General features: G+C 42.7%; 1 pseudogene; it reads left to right on the forward strand.

Annotated features, from left to right (window-relative positions):
- The first annotated feature begins 7,909 nt into the window (after positions 1-7,909).
- LOC128582376 (60S ribosomal protein L7-like 1) lies at positions 7,910-8,619 on the forward strand (annotated as a pseudogene).
- Positions 8,620-18,566: the final 9,947 nt, after the last annotated feature.

Raw genomic sequence — 18,566 nt, forward strand, 5'->3', positions numbered from 1 at the left:
AAACATGGAAGTTAAATAACTTATGGTGAATGATAGCTGGGTCAGAGAGATTAAAAAGGAAATTGCCAAATTTTTGGAACAAAACGACAATGAAGACACAAATTATCAGAACCTCTGGGATACCACAAAGGCAGTCCTAAGATGGAAATTTATAGCACTGCAAGCCTCCCTCAAGAGAATGGAAAGAGAGGAAGTTAACAACATAATGGGACATCTCAAGCAATGTAAAAGAAGAACATTCCAACCCCAAACCCAGTAGAAGAAAAGAAATAACAAAATTAGAGCAGAATTAAATGAAATTGGAAATAAAAGAATTATACAACAGATCAATAAATCAAAAAGTTGGTTTTTTGAAAATGTCAATAAAATAGATTAACCTTTGGCTAACCTAACCGGAAAAAGAGTAAAATCTCTAATCTCATCAATCAGAAATGACAAAGACGAATAACAACAGACTCCTCAGAAATTCAAAAAATCCTTAATGAATATTACAAGAAAGTTTATTCTCAGAAATATGAAAATCTGAAGGAAATTGACCAATACTTAGAAGCACGTCACCTTCCAAGACTTAGCCAGAATCAGGTGGAAATGTTGAACAGGCCAATATCAACTTCTGAAATAGCATCAACCATACAAAATCTCCCTAAAAAGAAAAGCCCGGGACCAGATGTCTTCACATCAGAATGCTACCAAACCTTTAAAGAGGAACTACTACCTATATTACTCAACCTGTTCTAAAATGTAGAAAAAGAAGGAAGACTACCCAACACGTTCTATGAAGCAAACATCACCCTGATCCCCAAACCAGGAAAAGACCCAACAAGAAAAGAAAATTATAGACCAATATCACTAATGAATATAGATGCAAAAGTATTCAACTAGATTGTAACAAACAGAATCCAGCAACACATCAAACAAATTATACATCATGACCAAGTTGGTTGTATCCCAGGGTCTCAAGGCTGGTTCAATATACATAAAATCTATGAGTATAATTCAGCACATAAACAAATTAAAAGACAAAGACCATATGATTCTCTCAATTGATGCAGAAAAAAAACTTTTGATAATATCCAGCATCCCTTCATGATCAGAACACTTCAGAAAATTGGTATAGAAGGGACATTTCTTAAACTGATAGTAAAGGAGATTTTAAAAAATAAGAACAATACAGTAGAGTGCGTGACATACAATAGAGGTAAGTTGTAGTTACAATGGTTACCCAAAAGAGGGGGTTAGACGACTCCTCTTAAATGGGGTTAGGACGATTTCACAGAGGAGACTCTTATGTTGAGCCTGGAAGGATGCCCAGGGACTTTCCAGATGGGAAAGGGTGGCTAGGGCACTTGATGCATTACCAAGGTATGGTAGCCTGGCCATATGGGGCAATGAAGAACTTTAAGTCTGTTTTTATCAGACATTGTATGGGAGGGGAACCAGAGCACTATTTCCACCAACCAAAGGATTCTGGCTTTCTACTTTGGGAAATCAAGTCATTTCCATTGTGTTTTGATGACACTTTCTGGCCCCTTTGTTTGCCTTCTATTCGTCCTCAGGTATTAGTCTCCCCCACCACTAAAAGCTCTTCCCTGTCCCTCAACATGATCCTGTAGCACTGTCTTCTTCTCATTCCCCAGTCTTTATGACTTGGTTAATATCTGTTTTTCTCACTGAACCCTAGCTCTGTGAAGATGGGGCCTAGGTGGTCTTGCTCTCTTAGATAGCCTCAGCTATCAGTGCAGAATAGGCTGTTTATACATTTCAGCTATTCTATGAGTGGGTCTATAAGGAGAAAGAAATTATGCAAATCTGCATGAAAACATCGCAATAACTCAGGCTGAAAAAAAATCCTACATAAGGTAATAAATTGTTTTGTCACATGAAGTTCTTCCCATTTCTCCTTCGTACATTGCCTAACTGTACAAGGCTTGATGCAACAATAAAACAAGATTTTTATAGATTAGACAACTGAGTCTCAGAGTCTAGTTCTTAGTCATATTTTGCTAATTCTGGGCAGCTTTGAAAAAGTCGATTAACAGCTTGGGTGTCAGCACGGTGGGGCTGGATTTCTCTAACTGTGGGAGGGTGCACTGTATGGAAAGCTGTGGCTCTTTGACCTGTGAATTCAGGGAGTCCAGTGAAAGGGGAGGTTCTGCCCTCCTGGACTGTCTAGTCTATTAAGGAAAGAAGAAAATAAGCAGGTAAATACATACATAAATATATACCTATAGATCGACAATGTGGTGTTGTCAGGTGTGGTTGTCTCATGCCTATAATCCTAGCACTTTGGGAAGCCGAGGTGGGTAGATTGCCTGAGCTCAGGAGTTCAAGACCAGCCTGAGCAAGAGGGAGACCCCATCTCTACTAAAAATAGAGAAACTAGCCTGGCATAGTGGCACACACCTGTAGTCCCAGACACTCAGTAGGCTGAAGCAAGAGGATCATTTGAGCCCAAGAGTTTGAGGTTGCTGTGTTGTGACCTATGATGCCATGGCAGTCTACCTACGTAGACAGAGGGAGACTCTGTCTCAAAAAAAAAGAAAGAAAATGTGGTGTCAAACTGGAGAGCTAATGGTAGTGTAGAATAAAGAAGAAATTCCACATAAGCAGTCAGGGAAGGAGGACATGAGAAAATGTCATTTAAGCAAAAAGTAGAGACGGGGTATTCCAAGCTAATGAAGAGCAAGTATGAAGTCTTTAGAGTGGATGATGTTAAGGTAGTTTTGTCTCTAAAACACCATGGTTATATCTAGAATCCGAAAGGAATCCACTGTGGTTGCAACGGAGGAAGTGAAGGAGGGCAGCCTAAAAATGAAGTTTGAGTGTTGAGCAGGGGCCTTGCTCTCTGGGGTTGAGAAGCTGGTGTTGCTCAGCCCATGACCTGCATGTGGCTGGCAGTCTGTTGGTTTTCTGTCTGCAATGAGTGAAGAAGCTTGTACAGACATCTAGAATGCTTCTTAGCTGAGCTGACATACACACATGCACACACCTTTGTAGAGTCTCAGTGAAAGCAGAGCATTGATTAAACACTTAATGTTTTCTGATATGAGCTCCTTACCTGGTTGGAGACCAACACTTTGAATGTGCAATGGAAAAAAAAACTTTACAAGATTTTCAGTGGATGTGAGTGTGTTTTTGGAAACAGAGGAGCTATGGTCAAACTCACTTTTCAAAGTGACTTCTGTAGAACAGAGTGGAGTGGGAAGTGGGCAGGAGAAGAGACCGATGGGGAACAACAGTCTGGAGAGGGATTGACGAAGGCCTGGGTCACGATGGTGGCAGTAGGAGTGAGAATTTGTGGGCCGATTGTGGTAGATTTTCAAGGATTTTTCTCATAGACTGGGTTCTGGGGAGTTCAGGGGATAATTTAAGTTTGACCTCCAGGTTTCTGATCTGAGCAGCTTTGCCAATGTTCACATCAATGATTGAGATGGTAACCATGAAGGATGAATGAATTTAGGATTGGGCAGGTGGCATATATGGAAATTAATAGTACTAGTTATCACAGTAGGGTTTTAAATAACAGGAGCCTTTAGGAGGGAACCGCAAGAAGAAATTTTACTCTCCAAATTTACAAGGGATCTTTCATCATAAGTGATTCCCCTGTGGGAATAAGCCGAGTTATATGGCTATCATGATCTTGACAGGTGCTTCTGAATGGTTGATATGATAAATGTTAACTCCATGAATACCTAGGGAACATTCAAGTGGAGGAGTAAGTGTCATTATTACTGTCAACTCTGATGGATTTTTTGCAGGTGCTCAAAGCACTGTTTTGAGGCTGCATCTGGGTTTAGTGAAAAGAGTATTGTCGTCCGCCTTCAGCACGACCCTTAGGTGCAGGAGGCAGTGTGGTCGCCAGCACTGGCTGACCTTCTCAGTCTTTCAGGTAAAGAGAATGAAGTGGAGAAAAACCTCCTCAAGTGAGGCACCAGGTATATCATTTCCAACACTGCAAAATTGAACCAGCACTAAACTTTGAAGAGACTGTCTATGTGATTAAAACTTGGAACAGATCCCAAGAACTGAAATACAATGTTGTCAGTGTTCCTGCTCCTGACCGTGATACCTGAACCAAAGCTCGCCGATAGCAACTGAAAAGCCTCTGGGATGTCAATGCAGTCTCGTTCAGGGATCCATTCGGTGTAGAAAAACAGCTCAATTAAGACTGAGCAAATTTCACAGGTCTGGCTAGGCCGGTTGCCATGGAGTCAGATCATGTGGCTGTATTAGGTGACATGGTAGACCATTCTCAATTTCCCTTATCTTATCCTATACACAAAGACAGCCTGCTTTCTGTTTACCCATTTCAGTGGAATTGGTCTCTATCATCCCTCCCCCTGCCTTCGGGACTTTGCTAGTAAATGGAGGCCTTTTGCTTCCTACCCTGCAGGCTTCAGATGACTGAGTGAAACATTAGGAGCCCGCAGACTAGCTGGGATTCGGCAGAGTGGCAGAGTTTTGATCAACAGACACTGGGGAGGACGCTGCCTACCTCTGCCCGGGTGGTAGAGACAATGAGGCTTACGTACGAGGTTAGAGATGCTTCTCTAAGGACTCTGTCGAGATCCTGTGAATAATAACAGCCATAATTATTATCACAATGAATCAGAAGAGGAATAATTATTCTGAGAAGTCAGTAAAACAAGTCCTATTAGTGTTTTGGCTGCAAGTCAGGCTCATTTTCTAGAAAAGGGAGACAATTGGTGATTTCTACGCTTTAGACCATTTTGTCAAGGAGCTGCAGAATTCATTACCAGAATAAAGAAAACAAAAGGGAATTGTCAAATTTACAAGAATTACTTTTAATTTACCCCGACTTATTTGCTGGTGGTGTGAAAATGAATGAGAAAGTGAACCTGTGCCTCCTTCTGGGTTAATATTTTTGTGGACTCATAGGAGGAGCTGGGAGATCTTTGAGGTCCTCTAACCAAACTCTTCATTCTTATGACAGCATACTTTTTTGGGGGAAATAAACTCTTTTGTTGAACTCCAGTACAAAACAGGGAATGGCAGAAATGATGGGGAAGGAGATGGAATCAGAGGCAAGAGCAGGAGCCACCTGGCTTGTGCCTTTCTCTGCCCACCTGCCTTTTCCACGAGCCATTTCTGTTGTGAGGTCCCAGTTTGAAAACCACTGATCTGATCTAACCTCTTCATTTCACAAACAGAAGAAATAAGGTGACTTGCTCAGAATCATACCATGGATTATGTGGCTGGACCAGCTCCCTTGCAATGACCTTTCCACTAAGACAGATTTGGGTGTCAGTAATCGCCTTCCTGCCTCCTTCACTCTGTCGAGGTCTCCCTACCTCTCATGTCAATATCTGCTCCCCACGTATCTCAAGAGACTGTGTCCCCATTTAGTTTAAAGGAAAACTGCATCTCCATAGACCAATGGGAGTTCAACTGGATGCATCTTCTACGGTGACTGTTCCTGAACGTGCCCTGTGAGCAAGGCCCCAATACGGAGAAAATCTGTCTTGTTAACAATTGTTCCCTACTCATGGTTCAGGGAGGGAGTACTAAGACGTTCTCTACAGGCTTAGGCTTTATTGAATTCTGTTTCTCTTTCTCAGATGGATATTGTGTCTGGTTTTTGATAAAGGATAAATTCTCATATCCTGTTTTGTGAGATTTTTAATCCTGGGGACTTAATAGACTGTTACAGAGCATGAGAATAAAAGAAGTGCCAGCTTCACATGGACATGTAATTCTAAATTTCACATATTTTTGAGCTAGATGCAATCTTAGAGAATTTCTCATCCTTTTTTTTTCTTCCGGTAGATGAGGAAACTGAAGCCTAGAGTGGTGAAGGGGAGGGTCAATGGTGAATCAGTTTGTCCAAGTGTGAATCAAGTTCTTCTCACTCTAGGAATGCTGCTCATCTTGCTCCTTAATTGGGTTGATTTGGTTAAAGACATATGAACCGAATGTCCTCAAGTGGCAAAGGCCCTGGAGAAAGAGAGAGAGAGATATTTCTATTTACTTAATAGGTTAGGAAAGACAATGAAGACTTTCTAAGAGTGAGGGTCTTTCTCATTTACAGTAGAAGTACACTCTGGAAAGCACGACTTGCCAGCTCCTCTGGCCTTCTTTGGTCTACGAGAGCAAAGGTGACTTTTATGCTTCTTGCTGGAGCTGAGACACAATTAGAGGCACTGTCTGTAAGTTTTAGATGAACAGTTCCATCTTAACCTTTTACATGGAGTAAGATACAGTTTGATTCACTAGTTCAAACACTGTCAAGAATATGGGTTGGGTCTCCTTTGAGCTGCTTCCTTTAGTTCAGACCCACGGCTGCTGCTGACACATGAATGGCTGTCAGGCACTTCTGGGATGTGAGAATGACAATGGACCTCCAGAGTTTGTTATGGCTCTTGGAGTGATGATGTGACTGTATATGACAAAGATGAGGGAGTGGGACCCCTCTTGTGTTAGTGTCATCCATAAAGAGTAAATTACTGTTTTTCTATCTTCAAAGCCTGTCTAATAGAGAAGAGTTTGGGTTCTGGAGCTGGGTCTGAATCCCAGTCTTGCCTATTCCTGGCTGTGTGACCTCACTGTTCCCCAATTTCCTCATCTGTAAAATAGGTTAGTGCAACTCAATAGGTCAGAGCGCTGTTCTGAGGATTAAATGTGTGAACCAGTGTGACTGTTAGAGCAGTCCGGTGTAAGGCGAGCACTTCGTGAATCCTGCCTGTTGTCACCGTCCTATGGGTTAAAGGCATTCTCCAAACTTTAGTAAAACATCAAATTTTTAATTATGTGGGTGGATCTAGCAGCTGTCTTACTTTCCATGTTCAAGAAGCTCTAAGACATTATCAGTCCGCGAGAGCCTGTTCAGGGCAAGCTTTCCTTGTTATTGAAGTCCAGAGTTAATGGAAGGGCTACTTTCTGCCCCTTACTTATCAGCGTGCATTCCTGGGTGTTAGTGACATGGCACACCCTGGGCCAGGTGAACTAGGGGCTGGGGGAAGCGTAGAGTGAGGTCACAAAAATGAGCAAGGCCTCGAAGGGCTTGGGGGCAAGAGGTGGAGCAGGGTGGGGATGGTGCAATGAGTATCAGTGGCCCCAGCCTGCCAAGAGCTCATTGTCTTGAGAGGGAGACAGTCAGTAGACAGAGGGTGATAGAGCCTGGGAGACATGCAAGGTGCTGCTGGATCACAGAAGAGGAAGTGACTAACTCAGCAGAAGGAGATGGAGGAAGGCAGCTCCCAGGAGGGGGCGTGGCAACCCGGTCATGAAAGTTGAGTGACTGTTTGTCAGACAGAGGAGAGGGGTGAGTTTCCAGGCAGGGGAACTACTTGTGCAAAGGCACAGTAGCACAACACGCAAAAGCCAGCAATGTTTGGCAGCATGAGCAGTTCAGAAGGCAGATGACGTCTGCGCATCACCTGAGTCTGGGGACCTGTCATCACCCAAACTCCTTACCCCAGATGGCAGGCAGAGCCTGGCCTGCAGTGGGCCCTGCCCCACTCCCAAGCACATCCTCAGCTTCCCAACCCCAGCCCCCCACGCCTGTCTGTCCCTGAATTATCACAAGGGTGATTCCACTTCAGAGATGCTGCATTTTCTCCTGCTTCCTTCTGGAACATTCTTCCTCCTCTTTGCATGGCTGCCCCTTCCCAGTCCTCAGGTCTTACCTCCTTAGAAAAGCCATCCATGGCCATTTTTCTGGAAGCAGGGTCCTGTTGTCCTCATCATAGTACATATCATGAAGATCTCACCATGACCTGTGAGTATGTTACCTGTCACCGTGTTGACTGCCTCCCTGCCTCTCTGGTAGGTTGCATGAGACAGGAGGGCAGGGACACTGTCTGGTTTCTGGTGTATCCCAGAGCCCAGGTCAGTCCTTGACCACTGCACTCAAGAGAAATTACTGAATGAAGAGTAGCTTAGCACTAGAAATATGATGGAGCAGGAGGAAAGAACAAAGATCCCTTTGGTTCTAGAAAATCTCCTGAAAAAGAGGAAGGCTTATCCAGCCCCCAAAGCCAACACCCAGGAAAAGCAGGTAATTTTGGCAAAGAAAAGAGCTCAGGTTTGAGCAATTAGAGTCATCTCTGCATGATTCCTGGTGACATCAACATGACAGGGTGTGTCTCAGCCGACTGGAAGTGAAACTTCAGGTCTTAGAATTACCAGATAAACATTCCTTGGCCTTTGTTGTACACATCCAAAGAATGAATGGGGTGAGTTTACTGGTGCAAAAGGTGATCGCAAGACTTCGCCTAAAGAAAATTCTCAGTGGTGTGCTTGTTAGAGTCACCCCTCAGAGCCTGAAAATGCCACATGTAGTGAAACTTTATGTGATGTGGGGATTTCTAAATCCCAAGTCTGTCTGGGAACTCAGCTTGAAACGTTGACATTCCTCTGTTAGATAACACAGTGATGGAAGAGCATCCAGCGAGGTTTGGTGTCATTTGCTTGGAAGACCTCACTAACGAAATTGCCTTCCCGGAGAAATATTTCCAGGAGATCTCAAGGTTCTTACATCCTTTCCAACTCCCAACGGCCCAGCATGCTAACAAGAATAAAGTGGGCTTCTTCCAGGAGATGGGCTCACCTGACTATTGGGATAAACGCATCAATCACCTCACCTGCCAGCTGAACTAGACCCAGAGTATCTGAAAGCACAGTGCACTTGGAACATGTGGTTTGGGTTTTCAGAATTGCTACCAAAGATCTTTTCTTTTTTTCTTGAGACAGAGTCTCACTTTGTCACCTTGATAGAGTGCCATGGTGTCATATTTCACAGCAATGTCAAAATCCTCGACTTAAGTGATTCTCTTGCCTCAGCCTCCCAAGTAGCTGGGACTACAGGTACCCACCACAACACCCAGCTATTTTTAGAGACCAGGTCGGTCTCAGTCTGGCCCAGGCTGGTCTCAAACCTGTGAGCTCAGGCAATCCACCCTCCATGGCCTCCCAAGTGCAGGGATTATAGGTGTATTGTCAACTATCTTCAGAGATGATTTCTTCTCTGTCTTCAAAAAACGAAGGGAGAGGTCAGAGAAGCTACAGATTCTTATGCTCATGGTAGGAAGCTCGTCACAGTCCACTTCCAAGGAAAAAATCCCTGTGTTTTCCGCTTTGATTGCTGCCTCTTCTGAAATTAGAACCTGCCATGGAGAAAGGAGTCTGGCTTTGTCAGATCTTATATCCTGGGCTTTAACGTTGGTAAATAAATGATCCAAGCCTGTGCACAAGGAGCCCTAAGTTTCCTGCAACAGTGGACCAAGCTCTGGAGCATACTTGAAGCTGGGCATGCCCTGGGCTTTGTTTTGAAAAGGCTTGACATACATTTGGAAGAATCCTAGAAAAAAGAGTGCACAAACAAGTGCTCAGTTGTCCGTTCTGTGAATCCCTGTTGCACTTTTCAGGGATGGCTTTGAGAACGCTCAGAGGGGGCTGGCTGTGAGAGTTACCTGGTGGCTTTTGTATCCACCCTGTAACTGGTTTATTCCCTTTCTCTAGTTACAGGGTTTCATGTCTAAGGACGCCCTTTGCCAGGTACATGCATATGCTTGAAATTTTGGTTACAATTTTAAGGGTATTCACACTCTTCTCCCTGTGGACCTTTGTACTTTACACGAGGAAGTCCTGATTTTACCAGGACTGGCCACCCAAGCCCTGATCTTGCCCGTCCCTAGTTCCGTTGTCCTGTAGAAGACCAAAGCTGACCAAGATTGTTTCCCCTTCACAGCGATGGATTGTACTGCCCCCTGCATCCTTGACTCTGGGAAATGCACCATTCTCCTCCCACCCCGTCCCCAGGTTTCAGGATGGAATTTCCTGGTTTCTCTAATGGTCAGCTCTCTCCTTAAAACTGAGATCAGGAACGAATGAATCATTTTCCTGGTTTGGCATAAGTGAAATTAGCACTATTTGGCTTTTTAGGCACCTTGCAGGCAGTTTAATTAACCTTTTTCTTGCATATTCTAGACTCCAAAAGTATTGCCCTTTGTCCTGCTGGTAATAATGTAGGAAACCAGCAACAGGGCTTCTGAGGACGCTAATCCTCAAAGATGGTGGTCTGATGCTGCTTGTGTTTTTCATTGGTGTCTAGTCCTGCACAGGCTTTCACTTGGTGCCTCTGTGTGCCATCTGAGCAGTGGGAGAGCCGTGCCCGGCCTAGGTTAAACTTGAAATATGCTTGGCCATTGTGTTCCTGGTCCTTTCAGATCAGTTTTGCTACAATTTTGGCTCATGGGCTGTCAAACACAGTTGTGAAGTTGCATTAGAGGTATTAACAGCGCCTTAAAATGTGCCAGGTTATGAGGTAATTAATTAGGCTGGTTGGCTTTACAGTTAACCTGCCAGGAATGGATGTTATAGATGTTACTGTTATATTTTAAAGCACTGTGGAATCAGATTACTTTAAAATGATGTGTCACAAAGTCAGGGGAAAGAAGCAGTGGTGAGCATGGTAGCCAGGGGCTGAAATCCCTGCTCTGTTTTATGCTAAATAGGGGAACAGCATTTTCATTCTTGCCTGTGAAATGGAGCTAATGTCTGAGCAAAATAAAAAAAGAAATCACTGAATAAAGAAATGAAAATATCAATGAATGAATGAAAAATCTGGAAGGAGATTAGTTTGGATATCTGTCAGGTCTAGCCTCCCTCTTTCTCTATTTAATTCTGTGTCATAGAAGGCTGACCTCTGTGGCCCATATCAATGTCTTCCCCCTGCATTGGGTTCAGCCAGCAGGGAGCAGGTAAGGGTGAGAGAATAATTAGTTTTGGTGCCTTTGAGCTAGTGGCTTCCTTCCTCGGAAGGTTTCAGAAAGGGCTGGCTCCATGCAGCCTTTCTGCTCCTTCCTTTACCACTTCAGGCCTGGGAGTCAGGCGTCTGCTCCTGTATTTCTATGTCACTATCCCTTGTGGTTTCTCTATACCAACTTCTCTGTAGGCCTTTTACTAATCTTTCTTCAGCTGCCCCATGACAGTCTATTTCCTCCAGAGAGATATAAGAGGACTGGGGCCAGGTTAGAAAGTGGTTTACATACATGTAAAGAGCTTGGACCATATTTACTTGGCAGTAGAGAAGTGTTAGAGACAGATCTTTATGCAGGGGCTGTGGACTGAATGTTTATTTGCCCCCAAATTTATGTTAAAATCTTAACCCCCAATGTGAAGGTATTAGGAGGTGGTTCATTTGGGAGGTAATTAGGTCCTAAGGGTGGAGCCCCCATGAATGAAATGAGTGGGAACCCAATTTCAAAGGGACCACAAAGAACTAGCTACCTCTTTTTTCGCTGCTGAGGACACAGTGAGAATACTGTCATCTGTGAACCAGAAAGAGAGCCCTCACCAGACACAGAATCCGCCTGCATTCTGACCTTAACCTTCCCCATCTCCAGAACCAGAAGAAGCAAATGTCTGTTGTTTAAGCTGCCTAATTGATGGCATCTCATTATAGCAGCCTGAGGTGACTGAGCAGCAAGTGTGTGACATAGCCTAAAGATGAGACAGACAGCTGGGGTCAGGGTAGAGCATGTTCTCCAAACTTTTGGTAAGTGCTCCATCATGTTTGAGCATGTCCTGCTAATACATGCCCCAGTGTTTACTTAGAAATTATACAGATGCATGCTTGTACTAGCAACTTTTGTATAGTATAAAATACACACACATATGAGGATCTTTAAAAGGATAAAATAAATTACATTTAAAATATTTCAAATCGAGTTTCAATTTTCTTTCATTAAAACCCGTCCTATGATTATTCTGACTGCTTAGTTTTTAAGTGTCTTACTAAACATTATAGCTAATATATTATTATGCACTTAGAATGACATTCATTGTTAAGGAGGGTACATATAAATTCACATTCCCATGTGCATTTAGGGAGGGGAGGGCTAATCTCATGTCAGATCTAATTGTATTATAACTTGGGCGACTTATAATGAGGTGACAAAGTGCTTATTTTGAGTGAAGAAGGGGCAACTTTCCCCACTCACACAGCTTGCTTTGTTGTATCAGTTTTGGCTCATGATCTATTTTTAGGACTCCTTGTAAGTTCCTCATCTATTTTGTGATTGTTCAGTAAGTTAGAATTAGACAAGGGTTCTGCATATTCAGACTGGCCATACATCATGATAAAAAAAAAAACCCAAATGAAACAGTGAGGGAATGGCCATCTTCTCCTCTGACGTGTGGACCCTGATTCTCCCCAAGGCTCCCCTCATGTCCTATGGGGGAGGTGATCGCTAGCATACAGACTGAGAGGGCCATGTCATATTAAAATATCAGAAGAGCTTCATCTCTTATTTTCTTGGCCAAAAATACATGTATACAGAAGTTCTAATGTTTTCCTCCAATCCCCTAATGATTACTTTGCACACCTGCTGGGGTGTATGTGCTTTGCTTTGTCATGGGCAAAATCTAGAAATAGAGAACCAGTTGGGCTGTTCCAACAGTTCCTACATTGGCAGGAGTCCTTTTAGCTATGGGATTTGTATTCATTTCCACTCAAAGCCCTGTTATTCCCATGGCTTCTTTCCATGCTAATTGTCTTATTCTTTTCCATATCACTAGCAAAGAAAAAAAATAAATTATGATACCAACCACTTGTTAACCGTCTAATTTGGCCCATGTTTGTAAACACAGATCAAGAACCAGGAGGTTTAAGTGTCATTTTAAATTCATGCTAAAGAAAAGACTAGGGGCTTTCAATGTATGATTTAAATAAAATTTCTGAACAATCCTGCAGAATCAGCATGATTTCTACCTTTTTACCATGAAAAAACTTACTTAGAAAGATCAAGGGACTTGCCCAGGAGCTAGTAAGTGGCAGAGAAAGCTTAAATTGAATTCAGGTCAGCCTGTGCCCAAAGAACTTGTTCCTAACCTGCTATATAATGCTGATTAAAAAAAAGAAAAAGAAAGAAAAATTTGGGAAGCTTTTGTCAGATGGCCTTGATTTTCTCAGTAAAATAGAAGAAGATTAGTGGACTTAAAAGGCTGGGTTCAGTCGAAATGGGGGTGAAATGCGTTCATCACTCAGCTTGAAGGCAGAGCATCTGTGAAGCTGTTCTTTTTTCCTTTCTCTACATTCACGCCAAGAATCTGACATCCTCTCCTGACAGCAAATTCCCTCTTATTCCATCATGGCTTCCCTGTGGTTCCTTCCACTCCAGCTGAAGGTACTTTGCATGTTACAGGGAATGCTGCAAGCAAGGAAGGGTTTTCCCAGGGAAAAAACAAAGAATGCATGTTTCCTCTACTTGATTATTTTTGGTTTATTGTTTCTGGACCTAAATGGCGGGGTGTTGAGGTGAATGTCAAATAATGTTCAGAGTTCCTGGGTTCCTGGGGGAGAAAATGTCAGAAGACCATTCCATTAAAAAAAAAAAAAAATCACTTAAAGGAGAGGGTCACAATTGCAAGATGAAAAAAGGTGTTTTCCCTTTCATATATTAACCTTGATGAGAATGTCTATTCCCCTTGCTGCTAATCTAGGGAGTGCTTATGGAGTTATGGGTTCCACTATTATATCCTTCAAATCTTTGGAAAGTCTTGAGTTTGGCTCATCTCTTTCTTATTTTACAGAGACCTAGTATTCCAAAGGGTCACCACTATTGAAAAGGACATGGGAGGAGGGCAATATCCTAGCACAGGTAACAGGAAGAAAACAGCCTGGGGAGTAAGTGAGGTGAGGACTTCCCTGAATATGAGAATAGCAACCACAGAGGCAGAGAACTGACCAGGAGTCACCCAGACAGGCATGGGATGATCACTGAGTTAGATATGGGAAGAGCCTTTCAGCAGACTAGGTTTCCCTATACGTGGCTGTGCACTCTTCCAGAGAAGGCGATGGAGGAACAGGTCACTTCAGCTTTTGATAACTACATTTCCAAAGATTATAGTTTAGAATGGGAGGGAAAACAGAATTTCGCGCCTACCAAGCAATTCACAGAAATCCACAGGAGTGCCTTGCAAATACAAAGCATTATGTTAAGAGTGTGAGAAGGTAGCACTTTTAATATAGTTCCATTATTTCTGACTGAATAGGTCAAGCAGCTGCATGCTACTGGCTTCTAAACAGGCTTGGGCCATTTTATTGGGTATTAGGATTCTTTAATAAGCCCACAGAGTAGAATGCTTCTACTGGGACACACGTGTGGATCTGCACACACAAAGGCTCACACACTCTTGGAATTGGGGACAAGGAGCCACAGTTGTCTCTCCCGTAGAGGGCTTCTTGAGTCACCTGTCAGCAATTAATATTGCATCATTCTGGGCCTTGCATTTGGGGGCATTCAGGGGGGTCTGAGGTTGGAAAATACTGGGTTTTAAACACTGTTGGAAAAACTCACTCAACTCTGAGACCAGTCCACCTCTTCCTACGCCCAAGCCTCCTGACAGCTCAGTGTTCCTTCTTTTTACCTCCTCTTGACTCCTCTATTTCCTCAGTGTCCACGGTGATGCTTTCAATGTGAGTTTTCTTTTTTTTTTTTTTTTTTTGCAGTTTTTGGTTTTTGGCCTGGGTTGGGCTTGAATCTACCACCTCCAGCATATGGAGCCGGCGCCCTACTCCTTTGAGCCACAGGCGTCGCCCTCAATGTGAGTTTTCAACTCAATGACTCTCATCTTTCCTGCCCCTTCTCCCTTCCCCTCATCCTACATTACTGGCCTTTTCCTCTCATGGTTGATGATCTGCTCACCTTTTTTCCTGGGAACATTTGTTTCAATTCGGCTTATTTATTTCCCCCCTCAAATCCTTCTGTATTCTCGCCTTTTTTAGGTTTGCTTCCTTCTGCCTAAGTACTTGGTTGTAGTCTGTTGTTGATCCCAATTTCATTCCTACCAGAATCATTTTCTCTGTGTGGACAATGCTCAGTTTTCATCATCATTCAACTCAAAATATCTATTTCCTCTTGAAATTTCAGCTCTATTTCTCAAGCTACCATCCCAACTCATGCACTAACCCTTACTGCTAATGTTTTCCAAGCACAAATGTTTTATGCTCATCCGCTCGACTCCATGACTCCTGGACTCTTTCTCACTTCCTTCCACTGTTCTGGCACCACATGTGGAATGGCTGAAGGACAGAGGGATGTTTAGGTGGAAGAAGAGAAGGCTCAAATTTGCTGTGTACTATGTGTTAAAATAGAGATGGGCTCTCAGATGGGAGGGGGGAGGATTACTTGCTTTAAAAGTTTAAAGTGGAGGATGAAAATTAACAAGAAAATACTTTAGTGAGGTAAATTTCAATACAATATTGGGAAAAATTGTATTACCACCTGAATTATCCAGGGATGAATAATGAATGGGCTTCTGTGGGTAACTGCACAATTTCTATTACTGGACGTAATTCAAGCTTAGATTAGATTGTTGTATAATAGAAGCAAGCATCAAATGAGCTCTAAGACCCAATGGGTGCTTCTGAATCCTAAGATTTTGTGATTAAGACAAAGTCATTGTCAAGTTTGCTTTCGTTTGACCTGATTGCAACATAAGCCCTTACTGTGTTCATATTATGCTTATTTTTTGTGTGTGTTGTATACAAACAAAAATATTATGCAAGTAACATGGAGGGATATGCATGGATTCAAGGTATGTTTTGAAAGGATAGTCAAGAGAATAGATATGACTGCCCAGTTCATTCCATCTCCTGGTCAGAGTTTTGAAGGAGGAATTGGGATTCAGCAGGGAGGTATATGGGAGGAAGGATACAAGAGTGAGAAAATAGCTTATGTCAGTGCACTGAAATATAACACATACTGACTCAGGGACTGTATGTTATTTAGTGTGGTCAAGGTGGAAGGTACAGAGAAGTGGTAACAAATGCGGCAGAAGAGGTAGGTAGGAACGATCAGATCATAAAAGGTCTTGTGTGTTACTCTAGAAGGACTGGAAAGGGCATTAAGGAATCCTAAGGATGGGATCCATGTGGCAATTGTATGGAAAATGACTACAGGAGAGATAGGACAAGTAAGGCAAACCCCAAAGAAGGAAGATCATGCAGACAATTACCACCAGATCCCAGAAGGGAGATGCCAAAGGGCTGACCGAAAGCTTACGCATTAAGATCTCCATGTGTAACACTCATTATATATGGTTAATGTGAGGGAATGTTTCTGGTTTCAGATTCTTGCCAGATCTGCCTTTGGGAACCTGGGTTTTCAGATGGGTTCCTTACAAAGATGGGTTTCCAGCATTATTTAAGTTTGGATTTTCCAGAAGCAGACCTCAGAAAGGATTTGCATTCAAGCAGTTTATTTGGGACATGATTCCAGGAAATGTCATAAGGGGAGTAGGGAGGTAAAACAGTGAAAAGTAGGCTTGTGCCTTCAGGGGCAGCCTTTATGAAGTGGGAAGTCAGTGGTGTTTCTCTGGGCTTCAACCTAGTGCATGATCTGGAGGGAATGGAATCTTTGAAGTAACGTGGGAAATTTCAGGCACATTGCAGGATTTTTCTGGGCATCACAAGAGATCTTTTGTTTAAATGTTGGCAGTATACCCTTCAGACTCCACTGCAGTGCTCCAAACAGACACAATTATGGATCATGTGGTATGTACAGTGAATGGAGACCAATAGAGAGGACATTAAGAAGGCTGTTCTTCAGTGAGGAGAGATCTAAAGGCAGACTGCTCAGCACAGAAGGAACTCTTATTGATGACGTGCTAATTATGCGCTAAACAATTTCATGCACCTTTTCCAATTTAAAGAATTTAAATGACAGTTACCTTGTGAAGAAGTTATTGTGCATTCATTTTGTATATGAGAAAATAAAAAAAAAAAAGCTTTTGGGATAAAGTGATTTGCCCAGTGTCATGTGGTAGTACGTCAGTTATCTTTTGCCATAATAGTGCTTTATAACAAATAACCACAACACCTGGTGCTTTGAGATAATAGATATTGATTTAGCTCCAAAGTCTGCTGGTTGCTGATTTAGTCTGGGCTCAGCTGGGCTGTTCTTCTGGCTTGAGTTGGACTCACTTATCTGCTTGGGAATCAGCCAATTGCCAGCAGATTAAGATTGCTTTGGCTGAGAAGCACAGGAGGCTGTGCTCCAGTTGTCTGTCACTGTTCAGTAGGCTAGCCCTGGCATGTTCCCATGGTAATGGCTGAGGGCAAGAGCACAAGCTTGTGACATGTCTGATAACATCCCCTTACCCAGAGAAAGTCACATGGCTAAGATTGGAGTGAGAATCTGGATAAAGGAAGGAGTGAATTATTAGGAAATTAATGCAATCAATCTACCACACTCAGCTTGTAGATTTCAGCTGAAATTGATTCCCAAAGCCATAGCTGAGGATTTGTTGTTCAGGCTGCTTTGCAAAAGGAAGCTCCATGTCATCTCAATTGGGCCTAGAAAATGTCATCACTAGTTTCAAAGTAGTTGCATTTATTTAATCTTTTGTATTGTTTCCAATTCATTCTCTGTCCCAAAGATGGATTTGGTTTAATTTACTTATTTTGATTTTTTTGTATTTTAAAGAGAGAGCTAATAAGAAGAGAAACACTTCAAGGCCATTTTTACCAGTCACCATCAGATTTTACGAACCTCCATAAAGGACAGTGCTGGATGTATATAGTTTCATCTTTTCACAGTCATTTTTATATTTCCAAGAGGAGATACATAAAATGAGATGCATATGGCTAATCTGCATTCAAAAGGACTTTCTTAGAGTGACAGCCAAGCCCAAGAAGATTGCAAGTTCAATTTAAAAGGTCAGAAGCATTTGTCCATGGATGGAGATAGTGTATCTAAAAAGTCCTGGGATTGTTCTCACTGCCTTGGGAAGCTTTGATTTAGAAATGCATTCTTCTTCTTTAAAGAAAAGTTGTGACCAACTCTTTGTGTCCCAGCAGGAGAAGAATAAAATTTGACCTCCTTGTGTTCCAACAATAGCCTGCAACTGCCTTGTTCCCTGGACTCAATCAACATGGATCATCCGTCAGTCGTCAATTCTCCTTCCAGGACAGAGCTGCATTCTCCTTGTGATATCACTTTGCTATGGTGTGTCCTTTCTCATCTAGTTTCAGAATTTAAAGAAAAAAAAAAAAAGACCATGAAAAATGTGTAAGTTGGATGCTATTCATTCACTTATTTATAAATAAATGGAAACTGACAGGCAGCTCTTCAGAAAATGTTTACTATATGGACAAGTGTTGATGACACGGGCTGAAAGTCACAGTCTGGTGCCACCAGGACCAGCTGCTCCTTCAGTTGTCACCATTGTGCAGTCGGGCTTTCGTTTTGGCTTGGCACATGCATTTTCAGCTTGCCTTACATTGAGTCTCCAGGATACTTTATTTCTGGCACTGTCTGCCAGAGACAATAGGTGGGCCCTTTTGACCAGCGCTGAAAGTGTGGGCTTTGTGTGCTTGGTCTCTGGTGCTATGGTTGCTAACAAAATGAGCTTCGCCTGATGCCAACGGATGCATCTGCTGTTGGCCCAGTAACTTCACTTCATGGAAATGGCACTCGATATTTTGTTCTTCAGGCTGCTGGGCTGACATTTGCTAAACTGGACAAATGTTTTTGTTTTAAGCGGAGAAGAAACACTGTTCATTGCTCAGCTAGGGGAAGAGTGGATTCAACTATTGGATT

The sequence above is a fragment of the Nycticebus coucang genome, chromosome 3, assembly GCF_027406575.1.
Source record: "Nycticebus coucang isolate mNycCou1 chromosome 3, mNycCou1.pri, whole genome shotgun sequence".
In the NCBI taxonomy this organism is placed as follows: domain Eukaryota; kingdom Metazoa; phylum Chordata; class Mammalia; order Primates; family Lorisidae; genus Nycticebus; species Nycticebus coucang.